The following is a 25,234-nucleotide window of genomic DNA, read 5'->3' as shown; positions in this document are numbered from 1 at the left end:
TTTCTTGAGGTGGGCTTGGATAGCTACGTGTTTCCCCCTTACGACTGCCTTTCCTGTATCCCATAGGTTTTGGACCGAAGTGTTTTCATTCTCATTGGTTTCCATGAATTGTTTAAATTCTTCTTTGATTTCCTGGTTGATCCAAATATTCTTAAGCAATGTGGCTTTAGCTTCCAGGTGTTTGAATTCCTTCCAAACTTTTTCTTGTGGTTGAGTTCCAGTTTCAAAGCATTGTGGTCTGAGAATATGCAGGGAATAATCTCAGTGTTTTGGTATTGGTTGAGCCCTGATTTGTGACCCAGTATGTGGTCTATTCTGGAGAGAGTTCCATGTGCACTTGAGAAGAATGAGCATTCTGTTGTTTTAGGGTGGAATGTTCTGTATATATCTATGAGGTCCATCTGGTCCAATGTGTCATTCAGTGCTCATGTTTCTTTATTGATTTTCTGCTTGGATGATCTGTCTATTACTGAGTGGAGTGTTAAGATCCCCTATTATTAATGTATTCATACCAATATGATTCTTTATCTTGATTAACAGTTGCTTTATGTAGTTGGCTGCTCCCGTATTGGGGGCATAAATATTTACAATTGTTAGATCTTCTTGGTGGATAGACCCTTTAAGAATAATGTAGTTCTGGGTGCCTGGGTGGCTCAGTGGGTTAAAGCCACTGTCTTCAGCCCAGGTTATGATCTCAGGGTACTGCGATCGGGCCCTGCATCGGGCTCTCTGCTCAACAGGGAACCTGCTTCCCTCCTCTCTCTCTGCTTGCCTCTCTGCCTACTTGTGATCTCTGTCTGTCAAATAAATTAAAAAAAAAAAAAAGAATGATGTAGTGTCCTTCTTTATCTCTGACTACGTTCTTTAGTTTAAAATCTAATTTATCTGATACAAGAATCTCTACCCCAGGTTTCTTTTGAGGCCCATTGGCATAAAAGATGATTTTCCATTCCTTCACTTTCAGTCTGGATGTATCCTTAGGTTCAGAATGGGTCTCTTGTAGACAACATATGGACGGGTCCTATTGTTTTATCCAGTCTGCAGCCCTGTGCTGTTTTATGGGAGCATTTAGGCCATTCACATGAGGGTGATTATTGAGAGATGCGTTTTTATTGATATCGTGTTGCCTGTGAAGGCCTAGTTTCTATAGATTGTCTCCATAAATTTCTGTTCTATGATACTCTTGAGTTCTTTCTTCTTTTATAGAACACCCCCCTTAATATTTCTTGTAGTGATGGCTTGGTGGTCACATACTCTTTTAAACCTTGCCAGTCTTGGAAGATCTTTATCTTTCCATCCATTTTTAATGTCAGTCTTCCTGGAGAAAGTATTCTTGGCTGCATGTCCTTCTCATTTAGTGCTCTGGATACATCTTGACAGCCCTTTCAGGCTTGCCAGGTTTCTGTAGAAAGGTTTGATGTTATTCTGATGTTATTCTGTACATAAAGAATCTCTTCCCCCTAGCTGCCCTCAAGAGTTCCTGTCTAAAATTATGACTTATAAGTTTCACAATCAGGTTTCTTGAGGTCTTTCTAGATTCTATGATCTTGGGGATAGACCTTTCTGCCTCTGGGACATGAACACTGGTTCCATTACTCAGACTGGAAATATTTTCATGGAGAATTTGTTTGACTATATCTTCTGGTTTTCTTTCTTTCTCCTCCCCCTCAGGAATTCCAATAATTCTGACTTTGGAATGTTTTATGGCATCATTTAAATCTCTAATTCTGTTTTCATGGCTTCAAACTTATTTGTTTCAGGCCTCCTCCTGATCCTTTTTCTCTATCAGTTTGTCCTTTAGATCACTAATTCTATCTTCTGCCTCAATTACCCTAGCTGTTAGAGAATTTAGATTAGATTGTAACTCATTGATAGCATTTTTAACTTCCTCCTTGGTGGCTTTCACTTCTGCCCTAATCAATTTCATGTTATCATTAATGGTTTTCTCCAACCTAGCCATTGCCTGGATAATTGTTTCCCTGAATTCCCTTTCCAGCATACTGTTTTTGTCCATATCCAGTAGCTTTGATGGAGAGGGCCCAGTCTCTGAATTTCTTCTCTGTTGGGCATTCCTCCTCCTAGTCATTTTGGTGAGAGGTGGTTGAGGGGATGTGTAGCTGAATGTATCAACCATGATCCAGGCAAGGTGCACCCTGGAATGCTTCTGAGCAATTGGGAGCCCCCACCAAAAAGAAAGAAAAAAGAAAAAAAGAGTGAGAAAGAGAGAGACAGAAAAAATAAATAAATAAATAAAAGGGAAGACCCAGCCAGAATGTGCCCCAAAGGTAAGATTTATAAGGTATACAAACAAAAACAAACAAACAAAAAGACTGACAAAAGTAAATGACAAGAAAAAAGAACCCAGCCAAAATGAACCCCAAGTATAAGATTTATATAATACCAGAACAAAAGCAAATACACGGAAACACTGACAGAAGAAAAAGATGGGAGGGTGGTTATAAATCTTCAGTGTGGGTGAGAAAGGGTATTTTGAAGTTCAATACTATATAACTATTTGGCACTTCTCTAAAACACAAAATCTAAACAAGATTAATATTTGGGGGGAGGGCAGAGCAAGAGGATAAGCCCAGGCACAGTCCAGTCCACAACTTGCTGTTTATAACTATTGTTTTTCTTTAATTGATATGTATATAAAAATTCACAATATATCTTACCCCATTAGATAAGCAAAATCCTTAGCAAAGTGGTAACAAGATATAGAATTAAAATGGCATTAGCATCTATTCCTAAGAGCATCAAGAATCTATTTTAAAGTATTTGCCATTGAAACAATAAATTATTATAGTGGACATTAAAGATTTTGCTCTCAATTATATAGAAAATTTACACATGCTGTTGAACTCATTATCCGAGAATGAAATACTATCGATAAATAAACTGTACTAGTCATTTTTGGGAATCTCTATCTTTATTTTTTTTTAACTTCATGGAGCATATTTCAGGGTCAATGAAAAGTTAGAATTATGGGCTAGAGGGGTCATCTGACACTAAAATTACAGGTATACACGTGTACATACACATATACAGATGTATACAAACATATACATATAAAGAAATCCATGGTAAATATTCTGGAGCAATTTTACAGCTAAAGCTGAATGGATTCTCTCCTTCCTAATGGTATAATATGGATGTTTATACAAACTACAGGAAATCTGCTGTCCAGATGTGTGTTTCCTATCATTAGATAGAAAACCTCCCCTTAACAGCTGGTGACTGCAAATAAGTTGAGGAAGCAGATGATGGCAAGAAGTTAACTCAGTTCAGCAATCCTCAAAACAGCCAGGTACTCTATTTGTATCAGGCCCACCATCCACTGGACTTCTAAACATGACAGAAAAATGTCTTCCAAGAAGTTTCATTTTTACTGAGTTCCAGATCAAAGCCCTACGACCCTCTGTCATCCTCATAGGGACATCATAGCTGCCAGATACCTCAGTTGGAGTTTAGGAGATAGAAGGTAAGATAGGAGACTTACCTTCTTCCCCCAAACTTCCAGGCTCTTCTTTGACAATAGCACTTGCTTGTAGTACACACAGTATACTTTGATTCAATTTTCCCTCAGCTGCTTCAGTTTTGCGAGGGTAAGGAGTAGACTATTCATGTGAGTGTGTGCCTTTCCTTGTGGGCTGGGAGTGGGGGATCTGAGCACTGCAGGGCTGCCCACTCAGACTCAGAAGGAAGTGTGTTGTAGGAAGCTGAGCACAGAGCTGGGCTCTTGGCTGGAAGCTTAATGTCCAGGTGACTGCCCTTGAGATGTTTACTTCTGCAAGCACCACCACCTATAAAGGAGAGAGAGTTCATCATCTATACAGTGAGGATATTGGACCTGGAGCACCTCATTCAGACAAGCAATGTGTTACTCCCCATTAAGTGCTCCATTCTCATAACAAGTAATGAGTACCACTGAGTGCAGGCACCTTGATGTACTTTCTGTGAAGGGCACCAGCCTGGGCCACCTGCTCCACGAATTTCATTCAGCTCATTGGCTCTGAACTTGGTGCTGGAGACACAGTGGATGAACAGGGCAAGAAAAAGGCCACCTGTTGCTTTATTTGTCGTGCTATGTTCTCAATAGGGTAAACTGAACTTTCTCAGAAACCCAAGCTTTCACCACAAGAAAATGTGAAAATATATAAAGAGATGTCAAGACATCATAGCAATCATTTGAAAACAGTTATAAAACAGAGGAGAGAGAATATTCATCTACCTACTTGAAAACCTGGCTTACTCCAGGTGCCCAGGAAAGTAGTTTGCACAGTAGAAGGTGTTCAGTGAATGTTTGTTGGCTTGATTTTTTTATTAGTTGATGATGGCACCTACATAATATAGGCAGTTAAGGAAGTGACACTATCCACAGGAAGATTATATGATCCGCATGGGGAGAACTCTTTCACTGTTCTGGACCATATCAGCTGATCATACTGCATCTTGTCTTTTGTAGACTGTGTCCCCTTGTCTTGTATCGTCCTGTACACAGCACGACCCAGAGGATAGAAGATTTGAAAATACAGTATGGTAACTGTGAAATAGCTACCAAGGTTCTTGTGTAGCTTTGATGCAAAAAAAAAAAAAAAAAAAAAGAAAAAGAAAGAAAGAAATCGTTCTTCCAGCCTACTAAGAGACAGAAACCACAATGCACAGAAGTAGAACACATACAGAAATGCCTACAGGGATGACAAGATGCAGCTATGTGGGAAGTATTTCCTGAACAAGGCGTAAGCTGCTACTTTCAGCAGAGAACTCTTGGCATGGTCCAGTACAATAATAAACACACAAAGCTTCTTAAACAGATTAAATAGAGAGCACAGTATGGTAAATCTGAATGGAGATGTTCAGTGAGTACAGGCCTGACTCTTGAGTTGAAACCTGAACAAAGCTTTCTTGCTGAGCCCTGAATGTATTAAGAATTGAAAATAGGAAAAAAATAAAACAAAAACAAAACAAAACAAAAAAACCCTCACATGTGCATTTTTTTTTAACTCTAAAGAAGGGGAATTGATCTTTACAATGATTATACAGATGAATGCAAAATCCCAAAGTACCTAGAGAAATTTAAAAAGAGGAGTAAAACTTGATTTAGGTTCATTTCTGAGCTAAATATATTTTGTTGAAAGTCAGTATTCTGATGACTGTCAAGCCGTTGGGAATGTTTGATGGTGTGAGCACATACTACTACTAGCTACCTTTTCCACACAGGACAACATACTTTTTGATTTGGGAGAAAAGGTAAGAAGATGCTTTTCCAACTTGCTTATAATTTACTAGTGGGGCTAGGTAAATATACAACTGTTTTATATAATTGTGTGGTAGTAATAATTTGAAATATTCTGACTTTTAAATAAGATGGGGAATTTGGATATTGATAAATCTCATGTTTGAGTCATAAAAGAACTTTCCATGATATGTTGAAACAGAGATTTAAGTAGGTCTCAAAGAAATCAGAGGTAATCTTTACTAACTCCCTACTGCTTTCAGAATTAATTATAGATTTTCCCACTTGTTTCTAAAAGTGTTTTTTGTCATGACCCAAGCTTTCTACTATTGTTGCCCAAGACTCCTGTGTAAATGCCCAATAAAAAAGAGTTTAGATTTGTATGCCCTGACTAGTCTATGCTTTCCTGACAATGCCTTTGCCTATGTCCTAGGATATCACTCACACTACTAAAAATTCTCTTTTTAGGTGTAAGTCAATGTCTACTACTCTCATGAATGTTATTCTACTGCCTTTGTTTCTATTTCAGAATTGTAATGATACTTTGCTCAATCTCTCTTTCAAAGTGCCCGTTATGCAGGTTGAAAATACTTGGTCTGGTGGAAAGCTGTCTGTAAATAGTGTTTTTTCTTCTCTCTCCTTTTCTTGACTCTTCAAATATCTGAGGAGTAACTCTATGCACCAAACAGCTTGGGGCAAGTTGAATCTCAAGAGACTCAGGATCCCATGGCAGGGAGAAATGACTAAGCTGAGGACATGTAGAGGATAGCAGAGGACGGACTGAGGCAGAGTGTAGAGGACACAAGGAGGGGGAGCAAATGAATCCAAATTTACAAAGTCATGAAACACATTCCAAAAGCCCAGGAACTGGGGGACACCTGGAGAAGGGAGTGAGTTTGCAGGCTGTTGGGAGAGGAGTCTGCAGGGAATGGAAGATGGTCATGAACCATCCTGTGTGCTAAGCAAGCTGAGTCTTGTATGAGCTGTGATTGACACAGAGAGGCTGGGTCTGCCTGTCAGGAGGGCTGGCGTGGCATCAGTGTGATCATAATTACAGGGGCTGGAAAAAGAGAGTGCAGCTACATGGCTCTGGGGGGAGATTAGGGGAGAAATGATGAGAGCCAGGCTGGACGGTGGCTGGGAAAGATGGGGCAGCGATGGAGAAGCCCAGATAGTGAACCACGTAGCTGGCCTGGGAAACGGCATTTCTCTGTTTCCAAAGAGAGAGCGCTGACATGTGGGAACACAAGAGAAAGGGGAAGATGATACTTTCTGCTGAGACCTTGTAAATTTAGGAGGAGACTTTAGCAAGTAGTCAAATGTGCAAGTCTGAAACAGGTTGTCCTAAAAAGACTCCCCGAGGGGAAAGAAGGCTCATGTGATGTCTGTGATTCCAGCGCCATGCCATTCATTCCAGTGTGATGCCCTTCTGCTCAGATTTCCATTTCCTGTTTCCAGAGCTGGAGATCTTTCACGTCCTCACAAAGTTGACTTCGACAGTCCGGGTAGGTCTGCTATGACAAGGGATTTTTGAAGAGGGTAATTCATGATTATTGTTTTTCTTTGGAGACCCTTTGAAACTAGCTAAGGACATAGATGTCAGCGTGGTACTCAGTCCAAATCCTTTGTTGAAATGCTCTTCTCAAAAGCAGGACAAATCATCTGAATTCTTTAACAGTTTGCTGCTCATTTATAAAACAGGAACATATCTAAAATAGGATTAACTGATTCTTAACTTACTGTTATGTAGTGAGAAATAAACACAAAATGTACATAGCGTTCTTACTAGAGATATTGGCATGTAAGAACAATCTCCAAAAAATGATAAATAGCATTGTTTGTGTGGTCTTCCTCCTCTTCTCCACCATCTCATCATCGCTTGGGCTTGGTTCTTACTAGTTCTATCAGTGAGGTAGACTGGCAGCCAAACTGCATCATCAGTGAGAACTTTTTGATATCTTCCAGTAAATGGTTTTATGTTTCTTAGAATCTTGTTCTACCCTCAGAATAGATTTCCATTATCATATCACAATATCCCCTATTTGTTCTTCTCTTCTCTAAGAAACTAGGAATAATATGTCAAATTCTGAAAAATGTTTTGAAGATTCCACACTAATGTTTTTAGTTTTCTGCAGCACGGAGAGATACGAGACTATTAAAATGTTCTTAATTCATATATTTTGAAGATGCCCTGTTAGAGATTTAGAAGTTCCACTATTTCCCAAATAATGTGTCTGAAAGGCTAAACTCACCTTACGTGTATGCCTACCCCACCTCATAACTTTTTTTGCATTTCTAATAATATAAATTGGTATTGTAGAATCACTAATGACAAACACATAAATTAGAATTTATGAATACTCATGTTATTACAATATATATGTTCAAAATTAAAATCAAAGTACAGAAATGTCATGCAATTTATATTACTAAAAATACAGTTATCACATTTGGCTCAGATTTAAGTGAGCAAAGAAGAAATCACTTTTATAGAGGGGATTATAAGATCAATAAGGGCAGGATAGGTCTCTATGACATTGTTCGGCTTGAATTTGTACAGACAATTACAATCCCCTATAATTTTTTGAGAGAACAGCTGGATGAATGAATGGGTGGATGAACAAAAAATGTGTAAGGATCTTGGAATTGCAAGAGTCAAGTTTCTAAAACAAGTATGTTGTCTGACTTTTTGATTTGTTTGTGTGTCTGTAGGATTTTTCAGATAATCAAGTCTAAGATACACATTATATTACGATTAATTGAGACTCAATCAATATGGGTCACCGAGTAGATTTTCTCTTGCTGCCTAACAAGTTATTGCAACACTGGTGGTTGAAAACAGCCCCAATTTATTAGTTCACAGTTCTGTAGGTCAGTGAGCCAGCACGGCATGGCTGGCCTTTCTGTTCGGGATGTCACATGCCTAAATCAAGATTTTGGCTAGGCTGGGCTCCTATCTGGAGGCTCTAGGGGAGGACACTCTGTTGGTCTCATTTAAGTCGTTGGCAGAATTCAGCTCCTTGAAGTTCCAGGACTGAAGCCCCACATTTTTTGCTGGCCATCCACTGGGGACCCCTTTCAGCTCCTAGAGGCTCCTTGTAGGGCCCTGCACTGACTCCTTTCCATTTTAGCAGCAATGACAAAACATCAGATCCCTCTCCAGCTTAGAATCTCAAACTTCCGCACCTGCTACCAGCCAGACAGAAGCTCTGGGATGAAAGCAATCACATGATGAGATTAGCAATACCCAGATCCTCTCTCTTGCTTAAGAGTAACTGACAAATGACCTTAGTTACATATGGAGCATACTTTCTATCCTGTGGTATATTGATAACCAAAGGAAAACACTGAGGGGTAGAGTCATTTTAGATTTCTGCTTACCAAAATCAAGGTTGTCAATATGCCAAACACTGTTGCATAGGTAGTTAATTTAGAGGTAAAGATAACTAAAATTAACCAGTTGGTGATTTTCCAAGAAATTTTTTGATTATGTAAGTATGCTGCCTTAGTAATTATAACAGGTTGTTTCAGTATCTGCTACGGATCCGCATTTAGGTAGAGTGTATACTGGCCTCAGCTCAAAATTGCTTTTTTGTATTATAGAGGCTTTTATGAGTTTATTTTTGATGGCTGCTATCTTTTCAGAGGAAAATAGCTGTTTTTACTTTTTTGCCAGTGAAATTATGGACCTTATATTCAATGGTGAGGATAAGCTCTAACCAAATGTATTTGATATCTAAAATTTTGTATCTAAAATACATAAATTTCCATTTGCATAACACAACCTACTAGATTGGCTCTTCTAAATATGGGTGTTACTATTGACAATCTCAAATATAAACCATGGATTAATCAGTTTTTAAGATTTTTATATGTTTTCAAATGGAATGTACAGCATATTTTGTTCTCTGAAATACCCTGCCCTTTAAGTTTACCTTACAAGGACCAGAAACACACTTAGAATGTACATTATGGGTCAGACAAGGTTGCGGTTAGGGCATACTGTCGATCTCCAGCAGCTTGGGTCTCAGGAGCAAACCCAATGTCCGCATATATTCTGACTCTATAGCCATACACCATTCCATTAGTTTTCCTTATCACTTAGCCTTAGTTTTGTTTTCAGACCTTGCAGATCAGAGCTATACAGGAATGCCATGTCACATGGTTTAATCAGTAAGTTTTCACGGTAATGTCATGTTATTTTCATTGGAATCCCGTGAGAGTTTTTATAGTGGCTTCCTTTCTCCTCAGTCAAGTGAATGGTCAAGTTAGCAACTTGAGCTGACTCTAAATTACAAAGTGGAAGACGAGGGTTAGAAAGTTATGTGTTTAAAATACAGTCATTGTTTATAAAGCTAGCCAGCCTTTGACAGAGAAACAACCAATTAAAATCAGTCAACAATGACAATTTAAAAATGAATATGGTTGCCTAATGTGGACATAGTTCTTCTTTGACTAAAACAATTTAAATTCTATTTTCCTTTTACTTTTTTTACCCTATTTTATACACACATACACAAGCACACACACATAACACACAGGATATTGCATGTAACATTTAATTTTAGGAAAGAATCAAAGACCTTGAAGAACAGCCCATTAAGCATGTTGTATTGGGTATGGGACTTTGTTTTGTTTGTTTATTTGAGCAAATTTTGGCTATAGAATTTTTATAAACCATTACAGTCAGTCCCTAGGATTAGACTGCAGACTCTGGATTGAAGTAGGCTAAGGAGTTAATTCAGATTTTGTGACCTATAAGATATGAAAACAAAATGCATCATGTTGTGCCATCTATTTAGAGAAAGAACACAATAGAAATAAACATAAATTCATTAAATTCAACAATAGGACTAAATAGTTACTCTTTGACTTAAATCATCATCTTGCAAGCATAATTTAAAGAAACATACTACCCATTGTAGAACCGGAGAGTGTCTAAAGGACTTCAAAGTGTCTCTGAATTCATCTCTTTCAAAAAATGGAACCCTATTCATTCAGTAGATTTGAGGATTTTTTTTTCAAAATCCTTACATTTTAATATAAGAATATGTATGCTTATATTAAAACAACTAAAATTAGTGGCAGGAGGAGTTTATTGAAAGCTAGGCTTTTTGATTTTTCTTATGAACCTTGCAGGAAAACAATATCCATATAATATTTGTCAGAGTATAATATATTCTACAGGGAGGTAGTTTGGTTATAGTGAAAGAAACAAGGCACAGGTAGTATAAGCTCAATACTGGTAATTAAAAGTTGGTGACTTTTGGCAAGTTACCTAGCCTCTCTGAATTACAACTTTATTATCCATGAAAAGTATGAAAAAATATACTTATGGAACTGGTTGAGTATTAAACATCATAATTTATATAAAGGAACTGTTTATAATGGTGCACCTGGGTGGCTCCACCAGTTGAGTGACCAACTCTCAGATCTTGGCTCAGATCATCATCTCAGGATCCTGGGATCAAGTGGGCTCTGCACTCAGCAGGGCAACGGCTTGTCCCTCTGCCCATCCCCAACTTGTGCTTGCCTGTGCGTGCACTCCCTCTCAAATAAATAAAATCTTAAAAAGTAATGAAGGAGCTAGTTAAGTGCTTATAGGAAAGGAAAGTAAAAATCAGAGTTTTTTTTTAATGTGATCTCAGAAATTGGGTCCATACAACCTCATATAAGTAATGAAGTCTAGCTCTGCCCTCAAAAGGCACAAAGAAGAACATTGCCCCACAATTTGAAGATACTCGTGTTCTAGCCCTGTGTCTAGCTTCCTGGCTATGTGCGCTGTGTTTCTTTAGACCTAGAGTTGTTTTAATACATTAAGACCTTTCACTCTTTTAGTTGGTTTCCTCAACTCAGGTGTAAGAATGGAAACTAGAAATGAGCGTAACACTCAAGCAATAGATTTGATAGTGTGAACTGAGAAGACCCCCATTCCTTGTTTATGACACAGTAGTTCCATCAGAGATGGCCAGCGTGGCAGACAGGTTTTCTGTTTCAGTATGACGCATACTGAGCTTGTCCACACTGAATCTTTCTTTTCCTTTCACGTGAAATGGTAAATCTAGTCACATTATACATGTTGTGTTTATACTTGCGTACTTCATCTTGTCTTCAAGAGCCATTTCCACAGGATAACTTCTCCTAATGATGTTTCTTAAAGTTCAGATAAAAACAATGTCAAGGGGGAAAAAAAAGAGTTAACTGTCTGTGATTCTACATAATGATTGTATTTGAGAAGAGAATGAGAGAAATGATGAAATATGCGGTGCTTTGATCTTTACTCCAAAGCTCAACAACTTCAGATGTGTGATTTGTTTAAAAGACAACACTGCTGTCCTCTCCAACCAAAAAATACAGAGCTATTGGATATTTATAGCATTATCTTATGTGCAAGACGATTACTATGGAAACAGCGCTAACATTATTCCAATGATGTAATGTTGACTTTTAGTCAGCTCAAGGAAGCTCTTGTGGCCAGTTGACTCAGAAACAAACTGCCAGAGAGTCTTCCAGCCCAAAATCATTTATCAGACTTCATAAAAAGTTAAATGTAGCTCTCATTTGTGATAGCACTGGGCACTCAAGATTTAAATTTTACTTAAAATTTCTGATTATTTCAAAAAATTATTTCAAAAAGTGTTTTTGATCTACCATTGCTATTAAACACATGACATTGCCCCTACCAGGGATTAGTATGAACTACTGAGGAACTGATTTTTTACAGAAGGGAAAATGGAGGCTCAAAATCTGAGAAATGAGTAAGATTGCTGAGCTGATGATGTCTTTTTAAAATTGATCTATAATTGACATATAAAACTGTGTGTGTTTCAGATGCACTGTTTTGATTTGATGCATGTCTCTGCTGCAGTAGGATTACCGGTGCAGGCTTGGCCAACACCTCCATTATATCTTTCTGGGGTGAGAACATTTGGAATCTAGTCTCTATTTTACATTACTCACAAAAATTGACTAAAAAGGGATTAGAAGACTTGAACACAAGACCTGAAACCATAAAAACTGCTAGAAGAAAACACAGGGGAGAAACTTCTGGACATTGGTCTTGGCTGTGGTTTCCTGGCTGCGACACCAAATGTACAAGGAACAGAGCCGAAATCAACAAGTGGGACTTCACACTGCAAAGCTTCTGCCCAGTGAAGGAGACCACGACTACATGAAAAAGCAACCTACAGAATGAGAGACAATATCTGCCAATGATATATCTGACAAGAGGTTAATATCCAAAATATGTAAGGAACTCCAACAATTCAAGAACAAAAAATAAAAAATCTGATAAAAAAAATTGGCCGATAAACTGAATAGACATTTTTGCAAAGAAGATATCCAGATGGCCAATGAACGCATGAAAAGATGCTCGACATCACTTATCACCAGGGAAATGCAAGCAATCAAAGCTACAAGGAAATATTACCTTAAACCTGTTAGAATGGCCATTATCAAAAACACAAGAGATAATGTGTTGGTGTGAATGTACAGGGAAAGGACAATTGTTTCTGTTACTATGGAAAACAATATGAAGATTCCTCGAAAAATTGAAAATAGAACTACAATTTATTCCAGCAATCCAATGTCTAGGTATATATCCAAAGGAAATGAAAACAGGGTTTTGAAAAGATATCTGTATTCCCATGTTTATTGCCACATTAATCACAGTAGCCAAGACGTAGAAACATACTAAGTGACAATGGATGAATGGATAAAGATGTGGCATCTAGACAATGCAGTATTATCCAGCCATGGGAAAGGAGGAAGTCCTGCCATCCGCAACAACTTGAGTGGACTTTGAGGACATTATACAAATAAGTCAGAGAAAGACAAGGTCTGTATGATATCACTTATTTGTAGAATCTGAAAATGCTACACTCACAGAGAGGAGAATGCAGTCCCCTGGGTCTGGGGTGTGGAGGAGTCTTGGAGAAGGTGGTCAAAGAGGACAAACCTGCAGTTAGAAAATGAAGAAGTTCTGATGAGGTAATGCTTGTCCCCGAGATGAGGGTACCCAGTATGGGCTACATACAGCAAAGTTGAAGATGCCTTTTAGGATAGTGTTTTTATTGAACTTCTCATGCCTGGTAATCATAGACACATAATTTGGGACTGTACGTAAGTAAATATCAGTGAGTATCTGGGGAAACGTGAAAAAAAAAATGTCCGTTTTCAGAGCTTACAGTAGGGAGTCCGAGTTTTGCTCCAGCATTTTCAGCTGTGGGACCTGATGTGAGTGATTGAATCCATCCATCCTGTTTTCCCATTCATAAAATATAACTGTAGTAATCCCTATAATATATGAACAAAGAAATTAGGGATACATCAGATTATGGCTTCAAGCTGCTTAGTAGAGTACTTGGCACCTTAATAATGATTGGCAGAAAATAAAATCTATGGTGAGACAAAAGGATTCTTTTTTTTCTTTTTTTTTAAAGATTTTATTTATTTATTTGTCAAAGAGAGAGCGAGCGAGAGCGAGCACAGGCAGACAGAGTGGAAGGCAGAGTCAGAGGGAGAAGCAGGCTCCCTGCGGAGCAAGGAGCCCGATGTGGGACTCGATCCCAGGACGCCGGGATCATGACCCGAGCCGAAGGCAGCTGCCCAACCAACTGAGCCACCCAGGCATCCTGGGACAAAAGGATTCTTAAGTCCTTCCCCTTCCACTCAGTGGTAGGTAGCACTGGTGTAGGGGTCCGGGGGCCGAGTTAAGGAAACAGATGGCAGAGCAGATCCCACGGTAGCTGCTATGACCCTAGTGAAGCTCTGGGATTTAGGGAGCCTTGATTGTGCCATAGAGTCTGAGGCTAGCCCAAAGCAGAGGCCTTTGCTGGTAGCTGCTTGAATACCACAACAATGGTGATTTATGTTGAAACCTGAAGATATATTGCATTTGGGGAAGACAACCTTGGAAGGATAGAGTGAGAAGTTCTTGCCTATCTCCTGACTTCTCAAATAAAAATTACTTCCCCAGAAGCCCTGTTTACTTGGCATTTCCCTGTTAGAGCTGTCTTTCAGTGTTTCACTTTGTATTTATGAAACATAATTGTAAGAATGGCAGCAAGTTGTCATCTAACTACTTTGTCATCTAACAAGTTGTCATCTAACTACCTCATCTTTTCCTGTCCGTATGCATTAATAAGGCAGCTTGATTACTAAATGCAGCTGTTCCTAGAATGGGATAATCTCCACTAAGCTGTTTCTTGAGTAATGGGCCCGGAGATTACATAGACATATTTTGAAAATTTTGCCGTGATCATTCCTGGGTGTGATGTATCATTCTTTATCCTCAACGTCACTAGGACAATCTGGTTGGCAAACCCCAAGGCTGGCAGCTTGGTTGAAAGATCGTCTAAGGGGTTTGGAACTAAATCAGCTTAATTTTTATGAAAATGTTTTGTTTCTCTTGCATTCAACCCTTTTAAAGGACCAGGGTCTATCTGCAAGTGGGGGAAGATTGGGGGGGAAATGAAATTATAACTACTGAAGTGAGACATACCAATTTTGTGATGTGGAGGGAGAGCAAAAATCCCCAAATCAAAGAAAAGAACACCTTAGACCCCAAGAAGTGCTGGAGAGAGTTGTGTTAACGATCTTTGTTCTTCAGAATGCCTGTGGAATCTTTCCCAGGAGGGGACTGCTGGGCAGCTATTCTCCCAAACAGTTGAAAGAGTCTGAATTTTAACTGACTATTTATTCTGACTACAGTATCAAGCAGATTTGTTCATTTACAAGTAGCATAACATATCAGACCCTTCACAGTTTGGGATGCAACACTGTATTGTAGACATTCCATTTTTCTGTCTAATTAGTGCAGAGATATTAGAGAAGTGTTAAGACTGAAGTAAGCAAGCAAAAGTTTTGTTTTCAAATGTGTGATACATTTTTGGAAGCAGTTGTATTTTCTTTGAAGTTGACTTTATACTATTGAACATTTTGAAGTTTTAGATGAATATCTAAATATTTAAAGTGAATATCTTTGTCTGTGCTACCCTCCCCAAAAATGACAACACAAAGGCAATATTGGTCATTATATAGCTTTAATAAGATATACATTTCCAAATTGTTAAGACAATAAGAGGGTGCTAATTTTCTGTGATGTTACAATATCACAGAGGGCAACAAGGACAACCATCCAGAATTTGGTTATAGACAAGTTTGGGTCAAGTTTAACAGAACAAGAAAAGGGTCGTGAACATTCAGTAACTCCTTTTTTAAAAAGATTTAATTATTTATAAGATATAATTATTATCTTATAGGGAGAGTGTGCATGATTTGGGAGGAGGAGCAGAATGAGGGGGAAAGGGACAAGCAGCTCCCCGCTAATCACAGAGCCCGATGGGCTGGATCTCAGAATCCTGAGATCATGACCTGAGCTGAAATCAAGAGTTACATGCCTAACCAACTGAGACATCCAGGCATCCTTTATTAGGGAGCACTTTCTTTGATTTGGCCAAAAATACATAGCACTTTCTATGTAGTATATAAGAAATACATAGCACTTTCTTTGATTTGGCCCAGAAAACTTTAGGATTAGACAGAAATGAATTGGGATATGACCTGTAAAAGCTATCCAGTGTGGACAGAGTCTTGTTCTCTTTCCTCTTCTGTGGGATGTTTAGTTGTAAAGATGAATTGAGGTAAAGATAAAATCTTCTGACATATATTAGGCACTTAGTAGATGTTAGATATTTTTGCTAAAGATAATAAAAAGTGTATATAAAGAGAGGTGGAAATAGTTCTATATAGTAGTTTTGGGATACTTCTAGATAAACATCTTAGGTGGCATGTTAAACTATTCATAAGAAATAGTGGAATTATTCAAAATGTAATATGTGACATATAAAACTTCAAAAAACAGTTTTTGAATGAATGTATTAACTGTAGTGTTCTTGTGATTCAAAATTATTTTCTTTTCAGGAAAGCCTTTTTAAACAACCTTATATATTTTTTGACTTAATAGTAGCATAAAACTCAAAAGGGTCTACATGTAAGAAAGGAACAAATACAATGAAGGTCTGACCTCTAAGAATTGACAGTATATTCACAAATATATATTTCTGTTTAATTTTTTAATGCCAAAGTTTTTTTGTTTTTGTTTTTTGTTTTGTTTCTGTTTCTGTTTTTTTTTTTTAATTATTATTATTTTTAATAGTTGTTACCTTGATATTCAAGAACTAAAGAGTTGTAAATGCTTGGGATGCCTGGGTGCTTCAGTCAGTTGGCATCTTCCTTTAGCTCAGGTCAGGATCTCAGGGTCCTGGGATCAAGCCCCACCTTGGGCTCCCTGCTCAGCCAGGAACCTGCTTCTCCCTCTGCCTCTGCCCCCCCTCTACTTAGGGTCTCTCTAAAACAAACAAACAAGCAAACAAATAAATAAACTTTTAAAAAATAAAAGAGTTTTAGATGCTTTAAATTCAAGTTATGAGTATTCAGTAGGCAAATAGTATTCCAAGTTATTACCTAACACCAGGCTTCAATATTGTTAGTCAAAGCAATGGAAGTCTACATTGAGATGCAAGGAACTTAATATAATTTTTCATCTTTAATTTATCTCCACAATCAGACAATATAGACCTTTGTTTATGTGATGTTCCCCTCCATTAAAGCTCATTAATAGTCCCGATGGTTCTTTGTAGCTCTTAGAGATGACCTACTCACCTCTCAGGTAGGGGAAAGTAAGAGGGTCAAGTGCACAGTGGGATCTCAGTTTTCTTACTGAAGTTCAAGGCACTTGTATGTTTCACTTTTTAGCTGAGACAGCTATTTGACTGAGTCTTATGGAATATAAGTAAGAAAAAAAGCAATAATAGCAACAAAACCTTAAGGAACAGCAATGTTTCTCTTTTCCTCTGGTTGGTTATCGCATGTCACCAAAAATTGTACTGACCTTCTCGGAAGAGCATGCACCATATCCAGTAAGATGCAATAGTGAAGATTTGCAACCCCTGCAACTTGAGAAAGGGATGGATTTTATTTATTTGGATGTGGCTGTTTAAATTCCTAAAGGAAGTAATCGGATTATTTTTAATAGTTTTAATGTCTAAATTCATTTGGCGTATTAAAATATATTTACCCACATTTGAATATTAGTAATTGTTCAAACAATAACACACATAGACAAAAAGTCAATAAACAATTAAAAAGCATTATCCATATAACATTTTAATATAAATTATCTGAATTAAAAATAGATAATTATACTTTATTTAACTGATACAATTAACATACAATAATTGCTTTTTACAGAGGAGTATTCAGGCTTTATAAAAAGGTGCTCAGGTAGGAAACACACAAACAAGATTTTTGTAATTTGACAAAGCATCAAGAATGAATCTTGGGGCTCCTGGTGGCTCAGTGGGTTAAACCTCTGCCTTCACCTCAGGTCATTATCTCAGGGTCCTGGGATCGAGCCCCGCATCAGGCTCTCTGCACAGTGGGGGGCCTGCTTCCCTCCACCCCTGCGCCTCTGCCTGCCTCTCTGCCTGCTTGTGCTCTCTCTGTCAAATAAGTAAGATTTCAAAAAAGAAATGAATCTAATTGTATAACAATTGTAAAATACATGATTTCTTTTATACTCATTACAAGATTAACTACAGGTGAGTGTAGGAAATAGAAAAATACTAACTCATTAGATTAGTTCCCTCTTCCTACCCCTTAGTGATAACAGTAGGTTAGGGGAAGCTGCTATACAAACTATTTTTAAAGTGAAGTTTCTCTCAATGTTTTCACCCTTCAGATGGAATCATTTCCAAGGTTTATCACAGCAACACAGCATTGACATAAGATGTATGACTTCCCCCTTTTGGACAACACACAATATCAGGGGCTGAATTTACTGGGTTGGTGAAAAACTGTGCAAGGCCAATGAACAGACGTTTCCCAAGACACTATCTACCAGGTAACAGGCCACGGTGTTTCTGGAGAGCTGAGATATGCAAATGAGGTGAGCTTTATCACTTCCAGCGGCTTCAGGGACAAATGAGTGTTTCCAGGCCCAGGCAATGGGAGGAGGGACCCAGGCAAATCCAGGTGAACTCCTTGGGTGGAGAAATGGGAACCAGGAGCCCAGGGGGGTGGTGGTGGCAGGGGACAAGGAAACCAGAGTTTGTACAGCTAAGTAACTGAGGGGAGAAAGCAGTATATAGACTTCCAGATATCTTCAGAAACCCCCTCAAGTGTTTAGGTAAGTATTGATGAACACTCAAGGTGGGGGAAAGAACCACCAAAAAGGAATAAAGATATAAACCCCCAGAGATGCAGGACTTTGAATAGGGCCTATTCCCAACACTTAGTCTGGAAAACCTCTTGGTTAGAGTGTAAAGAAGGGTCTTACCTTGGGAAAGGGGACTGATTAGCCCTAGACAGGAAACAAGTCCAGCCTTGCCTACAAGTCTTAGAAGTAAGACTCCAAAGGCAGACTAGTGTAATTACGTCTAAAACAAAGACTGTGACTATCTTTCAAAAATATTCAGCAATGAATAAGGTAAATTCCCAGTGCCTGGTGTCCTATTAAAAATTACTCAGCTGCTAGGAAGGTGGAGAGTAAAACCATAAAAAGAGAAAGTTAGTCGATCAAAGCTGACACAGACCTGACACAGATGATAGAATTATCAATCACATTAAAACCCTTATTATTACTGTATTCCAAGTACACATAGAACATTTATCAAGATAGATCATATTCTATGTCCTTAAACTGGCTTCTATAAAATGGAAAAGATTTAAGACCATAGAAAGTATCCTTCCATTAAATAGTAGAACTGAATTAGAAACCAGTAACAGAAAAACCTCTGGCAAAGCTCCCAAATTTGGAAATTTAAATAAGACAATTCCAGATAACTCATTGTTCACCGAAAAAATTCCAAGATTGAGTTAAAAACATATTTGAACTTAGTGAAAATGAAAATGTGGCATTTCAAAACGTGTGTGATGCTGCCAGAGTGATTTTGGGGGGCAAATGTTAGTGCTAAATGTTAATTCTAGAAAAGAAGGGTCTCAAATCAATGATACTAGATTCCTCCTCTAAGGAACTAGAAAAGGATGAGAAAATTGAGGGCAAGATAAGTAGAAATAATGAAGATCAAAGTGCAAACGGTTAAATATGACAGGAAAATAATAGAGAAAATTAGTGAAACTAAATGCTGGGTGTTTGAGAAGATACATAAAACTGATAAATCTCTAGGCACTTTGATCAGGAAAATAGAGAAAACAAACTTAACCAATATCAGGAATGAACAAGGTGACACCACTAGAAAATATACCAATATTAAAAAGGTAAGAGAATAATATGAAAAACATTATATCAGTACATTTGAAAACTTTTTTATATAAAATTGATAAATTCCTTGAAAGACACTAGTTACCAAAATCACATGAAAATAGTGCTCACTTTGGCAGTACATATATTAAAATCGGAAAAATACAGAGGTAACATGTCCCCTTAGCAAGGATGATATGTAAATTCATGAAGTTTTCTGTAAATAAAAGGCATTCAAATCAGTAAGGAAGAAGTAAAACATTCATTATTTGCAGATGACATGATATTTATATAGAAAACCTGATAGACTCCACCAAAAAATTGCTAGAACTGATATATGAATTCAGTCAAGTTGCAGGATACAAAATCATTGTATAGAAATCCATTGCATTTCTATGCATCAGTAATGAAGCAGTAAAAAGAGATAAGGAATCACTCCAATTCACAACTGCATCAAGAACAATAAGATATGTAGGAATAAACCTGACCAGAGAGGTGAAAGACTTGTACTCTGAAAACTGTAAGACATTGATGAAAGAAACTAAAGATACCATGAAGAAATAGAAAGATATTCTATGCTCATGGATTAGAAGAACAAATATTGTTAAAATGTCTATATTACCCAAAGCAATCTACAGATTGAATGCAATCCCCATCAAAATGCCAATGGCAGTTTTCATAGAGCTAGAACAAACAATCCTAAAATTTATATGGAACCAGGAAAGAACCCAAATATCCAAGGCAATATTGAAAAAGAAAAGCAAAGCTGGCGGCATCACATTCTAGACTTCAAACTCTATTACAAAGCTTTAGTGATCAAAAATAGTATGGTACTTTAACAAAAATAGACACAGAAATTACTAGAACATAATAAAACCCCCAGAAAGAACCCATGATAATATGGTCAACTAATCTTCAACAAAACAGGAAAGAATGGGCAATGGGAAAAATACAGTCTCTTCGACAAATGGTGTTGGACAAACCGGATGGTTACATGCAGCAGGATGAAACTGGACCATTTCCTGCACCACACACAAAACTAAATTCAAAATGGATCAAAGCCTTCATGTGAGACAGGAAACCATAGAAATGCTAGAGGAAAGCACATGCAGTAACCTCTTTGACGTCGGCTGTAATAATTTTTTTCTAGATATATCTCCTGAAGTTAGGGAAACAAAACCAAAAACTAAATAAATAGCTTTCGCACAGCAAAGGAAACAATCAGCAAAACTTAAAGACAACCTATGCAAATAGGAGAAAATATTTGCAAATGACATATGTGAATAAAGGATTAGTATAAAAATATATAAAGAACTCAATACTCACAAAATGAATAATCCAATTAAAAATGGACAGAAGACATGAATAGGGATTTTTCCAAAGAAGACATCCAGATGGGCAACAAACACATGAAAAAATACTCTATATTGTCAGGGAAGTACAAATCAAAATTATAGTGAAATATCACCTCACACCTGTCAGAAGGGCTGCAATCAACAACAAACAACAGGTGTTAGTGAGGATGTGGAGAAAGGGGAGCCCTCTTGCACTGTTTATGGGGATGCAAACTGCTTCAGTAACTGTGGAAAATAGTATGGAGTTTCCTCCAAAAGTTAAAAATAGAATTACTCAAGATTCAGCATTTGCACTACTATTTACCCAAAGAATTAAAAAAATACTGATTCAAAGGGACATATGCACTCTGATGTTTATAGCGCCATTATCAACAATAGCCAAATCATGGAAATAATCCAAGCATCTACCAACAGATGAATGGATAAAGAAGAATGTGGTATATATATATATATCTATGGAATGGATTGGAACATTAAGTAGCCATAAAAAGGAGAAATCTTGCCATTGCAATAACTTGGATGGAACTAGAGAGTATTATGCTAAGTGAAATAAGTCCGAGAAAGAGAAATACCATATGACTTTATTCATATGTGCAATTTAAGAAACAAAATAAAGGAGCAATGGTGGGAAAAAAGAGAGAGAGGCAAATCAAGAACCGGACTCTTTTTTTTTTTTTAAAGATTTTATTTATTTATTTGACAGACAGAGATCCCAAGTAGGCAGAGAGGCAGGCAGAGGGGGGTGGGGAAGCAGGCTCCCTGCAGAGCAGAGAGCCTGATGTGGGGCTCAATCTCAGGACCCTGGGATCATGACCTGAGCCGAAGGCAGAGGCTTTAATCCCCTAGCCACCCGGGTACCCCCAAGAAACAGACTCTTAACTGTAGAGACCACACTGATGATCACCAGAGGAAGGGTGGGTGAGGAATAGGGAAAACAGGTGATGGGGATGAAGGAGGGCACCTGTGATGAGCACCAGGTAATGTACGGAAGTGTTGAATCACTATATTATAAACCTGAAACTAGTATAACACTGTACGTTAATGAATTGGGATTTAAATAATTTTCAAAGTTAAAAAGGAAATATGCAATGAGAGTGCAAATTATTGCTGAGAGAATTTCTACATGGCTTAAAGAAATGGGAACTATATTCACAGATTGGAACAGTAAATATTGTGAGGATATTTGTTTTCCCAAAATTGTATAAATGAAATCCCATCAAAACACCACTGTGGGGGCGCCTGGGTGGCTCAGTGGGTTAAAGCCTCTGCCTTCGGCTCAGGTCATGATCCCGGGGTCCTGGGATCGAGCCCCGCATTGGGCTCTCTGCTCAGCAAGTAGCCTGCTTCCTCCTCTCTCTCTCTGCCTGCCTCTCTGCCTACTTGTGATCTCTGTCAAATAAATAAATAAAAATCTTTATAAAAAAAAAACACCATTGTGGTTTTTGTGGTAGAAATCTATAAACTGATTCTATAATTCCAGTGGCAATTCAAAAAGCCTAAATGATAAAAACATTTAAGATTTTAAAAATATCAGAGGACTACACCTGAATTTAAGATTTATTATTAATAATCATGAAAGTGTGGAATTAAGATAAATAGATCAATGGAACACAATAGAGGATCCAGAACTAGACTCAGATATAAATGGACAATTCCTATTTGACAAGATTAGAAAGAAACTCAAGGTAGAGAGAATTAGTCTTTTATGAATGGTCCTGGAAAACTTGGTTATGGGGAGAATGGTTATAAAAAACCCATAAAGAAAACTTAAATAAAAAAAAAAAAACCTTAATATAAAACCTTAACATAAAAAAAACCTTAATACACCTCTCATACTTAACATTAAAAGAAGCTAAACTGGGGTGCCTGGGTGGCTCAGTTGGTGAAGCATCTGCCTTTGGTTCAGGTCATGATCTCAGGGTCCTGGGATCGAGTCCCACATCGAGCTCTCTGCTCAGCGAAGTATCTGCTTGGGTGTCTCTCTACCTCTGCCCTCTGTGCGCATTCCCTCCTTCAAATAAATAAATAAATCTTAAAAAACAAAAAAACAAAAAAACAAAAAAACAGAACCTTCCAGGTAGAAGGAAGCAAAGAATCCATTGAGCATCACCCTTTCTTGTAACAGGTGTGAAATAGCAGACATACAGAGGGGAAACGACTTTAACAAAAACATGTAATTTAGCTACTCTTCCCTGACAGAAAAATTAACAGTTTCCCTTCAACACTTTAGTTACAATCCTAAAGAATATTTTTTTCCTCTTGAATTAAGCCAGAACCACTTTCTCTGTAACAGATATATACTTGTCACATCCATTTTCATATTTTCCAGTAAATGTCAAAGTCCTTATTGTATATAACTTTTTTCACTTTTATTCTTTCTCTTGAAAAGAGACACTTTAATAATACATGTTGAGAAGTCATCGTACTTGTTTTTATAAGGTAAGGATTCTTAGTATCATTAGCCAAAAAACTTCACTTCTGATCCATCATCTCATTTTTCAAAGAGAGGTTTCCCTCGGTTAATTGCTTCAGAAACAGACTGCAGGGTATTTACCCTTCCTGGGCACCAGTGCTCTTAGGGAATTGGGTGATACAGAAGTCTATGCTGGAGACTCCCTTTTCCTTTAAACTAGGGTTTCTGAAACTCTTTCTGCAAGTGTCAGATAGTGAATATTTTGGGCTTTGCAGTTACAGCCCCTGAGTGCTGCGGCTGGAGGGCCAAGGCAGCCAGAATGTGGACAAACATGAGTATAGTATGTTCCAGTGAGGCATTTCTCCAGCAGGTGGATGGTCAGACTTGGTGAGCAGGCTGTGGTTTGCTGACTGTTGGAAACTGTGAAGAACTCAAGAAACAGTAATCCTGAAAGCTGTAAACTCAATAGAGTGAATACGGACGGTCAGGATGGTGACGGCACAGGGATGTATCTAAAGGACCCACACCCTCCTGAGCCCTTCCAGGAGAGATCTAAATGTGCTGGCCCATATAATCCTGAAAATAATTTCATGGATGAAATGATCCTGCCTTCATTTTACAGATGAAGAAACTGACCCTCGGAAAATTATGGTAACTTCTCAAAATCATTGTGATAATAATCAATAGAGGGGAAAAAAAAAATCTAAAAAAAAGAAAAACGCCAGGATTTTCTAGCTCTGAAGAACTGAGTTCCAAGTAAAACCATTAATGCAGCCTCATTTGAAAGGCCTTGTAATGTGTTTGGTTCTGGAACACTTTGGCTACTTCATCCGTATTAATCCTCCCATGTGACGGAATGCAAAGTTGAATTGAATCCAACCTGATTGATATAATAATGATGACTGGACACAGTAAGCCAACAGTGATCTCATTCTCAATAGTGTGTGAGGGGTTAGCAACATTTTCTCTGAATATTTTCATGTTTGCTTTCTTCTCTCCCTTCCGTGATGGATCAGGGTTAAAAGTTTGATCATTCATAACCATATGTTTGGTACTACCTTCCCTGCACAGGTTACCTGACTGGTTGGAGTAACAGGAAGGAATCTGACGAAGGTTACATCAGGGCTTGTAATTGCCTACCATGTGCTTGGACTGATCAAGCCCATAGCGTCAGACAGCCCCTGAAATGGGGACTGACACCTTGGGGATTCTGAAATCAGGGGGTCGAGTGTAGGAGAAGAGAGCAGCAGGCAAGGAGGGGCAATCAAATGTGACTGTGTAAAGAGGGAGTTTTCTGTGACCACAAACAAGCTGAGAGTGGGGGATCTGGGCGACCAGTGGGGTGAGGTTGGAATAGCAGTAGTGAGTGATGAGTGATGAAGGATGTCAGTGAAAGCAACATTACTCTGATCTGGAGACCGACACAGATTTCTTTCTCAAGCAGAGCCTCAGAGTTCTGCTTTCCCCTAAACAAAAGGACTGGGAGGGAGCTAGGTATCCTTCAGTTCAATTGGTTCTTACATCAAACTCTGATGTAAGTTTAGAGCAATGATCTTCTGTTTGCTGGTGTAATTGGTAGTCTGACTGTTGGAGCAGGAGTGAAAGAGCAAAGCCTCAAGTAGAACTGGTAGCCTGTGTTCATACAGAGAGACCTTCCAGTGGAAAGGACGCCATGTGTCTTGTTCAAAATGTTGTTCCTGGCTTCTAGCACAGTGCTGGACACACAGTAATAATTTAAATTCTTAATGAATGAATCATGGATGGATGGAAGTTAGCTGCTTGGATAAAGTGAGTGAAGCTGAAAGAATGCAGCCTCGGAGTTCTGCTTTCCCCTAAATAAAAGGACTGGGAGAGAGCTAGGTATCCTTCAGTTCAATTGGTTCCTTTTACAAATAGTCTGTGTCTGAGGGTGATTGAGATTCGAGGCCAAACTCATTGGTGAAATAGTAATATCATCTTGTGAGCAT

General features: G+C 38.1%; 1 protein-coding gene across 3 annotated transcripts in view; it reads left to right on the top strand.

Annotated features, from left to right (window-relative positions):
- ZWINT (ZW10 interacting kinetochore protein) overlaps positions 1–25,234 on the top strand; it is a 512,035-nt gene that overhangs the window by 62,309 nt on the left and 424,492 nt on the right. For 2 of the 3 annotated variants that reach the window (XM_082719492.1, XM_082719484.1), the window contains exon 9: positions 4,466–5,619. The exons of the other annotated variant lie outside the window; for it this stretch is intronic. The gene's annotated coding sequence lies outside the window, so the exon portion shown is untranslated. Of the gene's footprint in view, positions 1–4,465; positions 5,620–25,234 lie in introns of those variants that run through there. 3 annotated transcript variants of the gene reach the window in all.

Source organism: Mustela nivalis (assembly GCF_964662115.1).
Source record: "Mustela nivalis genome assembly, chromosome: 2".
Classification (NCBI taxonomy): Eukaryota; Metazoa; Chordata; class Mammalia; order Carnivora; family Mustelidae; genus Mustela; species Mustela nivalis.
The sequence above is the reverse complement of the archived record's forward strand: the minus strand, read 5'-3'. Positions and strand labels throughout refer to the sequence as shown.